The sequence below is a fragment of the Berghia stephanieae genome, chromosome 2, assembly GCF_034508935.2.
Source record: "Berghia stephanieae isolate SIO BIC M18660-M18661 chromosome 2, UCSD_Bste_1.3, whole genome shotgun sequence".
Lineage (NCBI taxonomy): Eukaryota > Metazoa > Mollusca > Gastropoda > Nudibranchia > Aeolidiidae > Berghia > Berghia stephanieae.
In genome coordinates this window covers 95,724,008-95,729,204 of record NC_088361.1, presented here as the reverse complement: position 1 = coordinate 95,729,204, position 5,197 = coordinate 95,724,008, and the positions used below count along the sequence as shown (strand labels likewise).

Genomic DNA, 5,197 nt, shown 5'->3' with positions numbered 1-5,197 from the left:
CATGACATACTCATCTCATCAACTCGAGGCTCGAACCAAGGATCTTCCGATCCGAAAGCGAGTGACATACCACAAGACCACATAGCCGCACGGAAAAACTTTGACTGCGTTGCAAAATCCTGGTCAGCGATATTGAAAGGATTTTCTTAAACAAACCATTGACAACATATCTTTTAATAAATACAAGGAAATGAAAGAATCGTATATTATTCACTACACATAACAAGTGGGTGTGTTTTTCTTCTTTTTCTCGGCTATCCCTTAATGCAACACCTGTAAAAAATTGTATGAACCTCTGAATCAATTTGTCTTAATCAAAATATATTTTTTCATGAATTTTAAATAGAACAATAGAACTGGATTTCGCTTATTACAGCTATATTAAAATCGATAACAGGTAAGGATCGGAACTCATAGAAGATTTACATTATCAAAATTATGAATTTTCTGCTTATCTATTTTGAAGACACTTTTTAAGAATACGACCTGAAGGACGAAAAGACACTCCGAAATAATTTTGTGTCTTTCTTGATTTGTTCCTAATAACTAATAATTAGGACTTCAGTAATCGAGTCAAGCAATGAGTTATAAGCTATTTGGCGTCATCCATGTTTTGACATTTGTATAGCAATTATTTTCTAATGCTGTGGTGACATCTGTGCTGTCTTTTGTGTGAGGCACATAAAGCTGGGGGTCATCAGCGTATAAATGATGTTGGAGTCCATAAGATGTTATTTCATTATTTGAGAGGGGCCGTGTAAAGGGTGAAGAGGACGGAGCCAAGGCTGGACTCCTGAGGAACTCAAAAGTCAGAACTAAAGGTGATGATGTCACCTCTCCCGATGTAGAAACGGACGTGGATAGACTCGGTTTTAGTTCAGGTATAAGGAAATCTATTTCAATGCATTGTAGGTTATCCCAAATATATTTTAAGACGGTAGAGGAGGAGTTGATGATTGGTATCGAATGCAGCCCTGATATCCAACAAAACCAGAGCGCACAATTGCCGTTGTCAATGCGTTGAATGATGTCGTTGTGGATTCGAAGGAGAGCGGTTCAGAATCTGTAGTATTGTCGGTTTGTAAACTGGAGCTGGGAACTAAAAACGATATTGTTCTCAACGTGTCAAAAAGAAAAAAAAAAGAAAAGAAAAAGCTGAACATAACCAAAAACAAAAAAGACCCCCCTCCAAAAAAGAAAAAAAAAACAACAAAAAAACAAAAAACAAAAACAAAAAAAACCCCCCAAAAAACAAAAGAACCCCATAAACACTCCCCCCATAAAAAAAAAAAAAAAGAAAAAAGAAGAACAGAACAATACATCGATCGATTAAAATGACCCTCATCTTGCCAAGATGGGACTTTCTTGCAGACTTCAGTGAGGCCCCAGGTTTGAGTGGTTTTTTTTTTAAAGATAAGAGTCATTTTAATCGATTCATATTTGAGGGAAAATGTGTTTTTTTCCAGAGGACGCTGTATGTCTGTTCCGAACTTTTATGAGGCCCGATTAATTTTCAATGTTAATATTTTCATGAAATTGAAAGTTGAGACGACGATTAGGAAGTTACTAATATTAATCTAGTATTCTGATGATCATGAAACATTAATGAGTAAATATTAATAGGGTAATGTGTAGAGTTTTAATTATCATGTCATTATATTTAAACCACACACGGACATCCGTTTCATTACAAAGTGTTCAAACATACACACACATTTCGATGAGTTATTTTAATTGAATGATTTCATATCATCTGCTTTTTACTTTGGACATTTGACAAGCTTCAGGTTGTATTTTATTTTTAATCATTTACCACGTATTTGTAATCGATCGTTTTTATCTGGTATTGCTATCGTATAACCTATTATACGATTTTTAACCGATATTGGGAATTTTAACACTCTTATCTTCTTTATTCCTATTAAAATACGGATGAGATATATAGTGATATATAATGATCTGAATCTGAATGTTACTCGAAGTCGACTCAATTCTGAGTATTTGTAACCGAGGGCGGAGGCAGAGGTGTTGAATGTGGCAGCCACCGTTGGTGTTTAGGCTAAAGAAATTTGATAATCTTCGATTGTTGTGAAAAATCTGTTGTGTTCACACATAATTCCCGAAGAGCGTCCCAGTCGTTGATAGTGCGGGATGCAAATGATTATTTGAAGATCTTTGATTTTGCAGATTGGTATTTTAGTGTTTTTGAGTGGGTTTTTCTTTGAATGAGTGAATTTTGTTGTATGCCAAGTTGTTCTAGTGAGATGGCCGTCATTTTGTTTGTAATTCTGAACATAAGAGATAGTCGTTGTTCTTTGTCTGTCTTTGTAAAGCGCTTTGAGCACATTTAGTGGATATTGCGCTATATAAAGCTCAATTTTTAATATTTGTTTTGTAAGGGAGTCCATCCAAGCTGTGTGACCATGTTTGTTACGCTGCCATGGGGGCTGTAGTCATTGAAGACAAATCTTGCAGCTTCAATTGCTTTTTATCAGATTGCAGGTGTGGGTCCCAAACTGTAATGGAATATTCCAAGATGGATCTTACGAGTCGGTTTCTTTCAGATTTGCACGACAGATTTGTCCCTCTTAATGAACCCAAGACCTGGATTTGCTTTATTTATTATTTTGTTAATGTGTGCTTGCTACTTTAGGTTCTCTTGTATAATGATCCTCAATATGGATTTTCTGTAATTTGTTCCATTGTGTGATTGTTTGGTGTGTAGTTGGATTTAAGTGGTGTTTTGCTGCGGGATATTTCTATCTTGTAACATTTTGTTTTATTGAATCACACGCCCAGGCGCCTGTCCAGTGTTCGAAATTTTGTAAGTCTGCTTGCAGTTGTATTTAGTCTGATGGTAATTAGATATGTATGTAGAGAAGACAGTCATCTGCAAAGAGTCTTGTTTGAGATGCTACAGCTTGGGAAAGGTCATTTATGTATCAGAGAAAGAGTATCGGACCTAGATCTGTCCTCTGTGGTACTCCAAAGTCAACTGTACAGGACGATGATGATGCACATTTGACAATAACTTGCTGTGTTCTTTGCGTCAGAAATTATGTTAGACATGTGTGGAGATTACCTCGTATACCGTAATGTTCCAATTTTTTTTAGGAACTCTTATGCGGGACTGTGTCAAATGCCTTGCTAAAATCTAAGATTAGTTTACATTTTCTTGTCAAAATATTTCATGAGCTCAAGCATACTTACGATTTTAACACGAGTGTTCGCTTCTGAACCCATGTTGTGGAGGTGTTAATGTATTGTTGGTTTCCTGGAGTTTCATGATATGATGGCATTGTATGTGCCGGTTAGGGTTGTGGTGTTATAACACCCCTTTTCTACGTTGTCATATACACTGCTTTTTTAAAAACCAATGAGTTTTTATGGGCAGGTTGCCAAATTGCTTAATGATACTGATGATGATGATGATGATGATGACGATGGTAATAATAATAATAATAATAATAATAATAATAATAATAATAATAATAATAATAATAGTAATAATAATAATAATAATGATAATAATAATAATGATAATAATAATGAAAATAAATAATAATAATAATAATAATAATAATAATAATGATGATGATGATGATGATGATGATGAAGATGATGATGATGATGATGATGATGACAATGATAATAATAATAATAAATAATAATAATAATAATAATAATAATAATAATAATAATAAAAATGATGATGATGATGATGATGACGATGATGATGATGATGATGATGACAATGATAACAATAATGATAATAATAATAATAATAATAATAATAATAATAATAATAATAATAGTAATAATAATAATAATAATAATAATAATAATAATAATAATGATAATAATAATAATAATAATAATAATAATAATAATAATAATAATAATAATAATAATAATAATAATAATAATAATAATAATAATAATAATAATAATAATAATAATAATAATAATAATAATAAATGATGATGATGATGATGATGATGATGATGATGATGATGATGATGATGATGATGATGATGATGATGATGATGATGATGATGATGATGATGATGATGATGATGCTACTACTACTACTACTACTACTACTACTACTACTACTACTACTACTACTACTACTACTACTACTACTAATAATAATAATAATAATAATAATAATAATAATGATGATGATGATGATTATGATGATAATAATAATAGTGATAGTAATTTCTTGCCAAAGGACTAAAAGCGAAACTAGAAATGGTAAAAAAAAACCCACCTAGGTGCACATATTTGCAGATCTGATAACCGATCGGAGTTATGGGGCTTGTTCCAACATTAATTTCCGTAATAGACAATATTTTGCATTGGTTTGAGAGTACCATTACAACAACGAGCCCTCCTTTTTTGTTGTTGTTATTTTGTTTGCTTGTTTTTGTTCTTGTTGTCCGTTTTCTTTAAGTATTTTATTATTTAGTTATTGCCCTTTTTGCCTGTCCTGTTTTCTCTCTCTTTTTTGTTGTTGCTTCTTTTGTTGTTGTTATTTTTTCCGTTTTCTATTTTTTTAAAAATTTGGGACGGATTGTTTTCTTATCTTTTTTTTTTGCTGTATGTTTTTGAATTTGTTTATTTATTGCTATTTTTTTTTTGCTTAGTTTTTAAAATTGTGATGGGAGAGGCCAAGTGACAAATGACAGTTACAGATTGACCTAAACCGAAGTGTATACTTATTTTCAGGTCGGATAACCCACCTTGTTATTAGCTCATTGTTATAACGGTAGTGCTATTCAACCGACGTGCACTTATTTGCAGGCCTGATAACCCAATTCCATTTGGGCTCATTGTTGTAATGGGAATCTAAAAAAAAATGCCGCAAACTATTGTCCATTACAATAATGTTAAACTAGGGCCATAAGTGGGTTCGGATGTTAGATCTGCATATATGGACACGTCGTCATCAACCAAAACAAAACATTGTCCATTACAACACTGATGTATGAAACCCATAATTGCGCTCGGCCATCAGACCTGCTAATTATGTTCACCTAGTCCTAAACGCTATCTGTATCATTTCAGGCTCGTTAAAGAGCTTAAATGTCGCCTGGATTTCTATATGTGTTTAAAAAAAGAATTAAATTAAATTCCCTTTATTCACCCCATAGGGGACACTTTTCTCTGGGGTCAATTTCAAGGGAAGACT

At 32.7% G+C, this 5,197-nt stretch overlaps 1 protein-coding gene across 1 annotated transcript in view; it reads left to right on the top strand.

The window, feature by feature from the left end:
- Window positions 1-1,667: 1,667 nt before the first annotated feature.
- The window catches only part of LOC144965935 (uncharacterized), an 11,175-nt gene continuing 7,645 nt past the window's right edge, over window positions 1,668-5,197 (top strand). The window contains exon 1 of the mRNA XM_078901808.1: window positions 1,668-1,787. The gene's annotated coding sequence lies outside the window, so the exon portion shown is untranslated. The remainder of the gene's footprint in view (window positions 1,788-5,197) is intronic.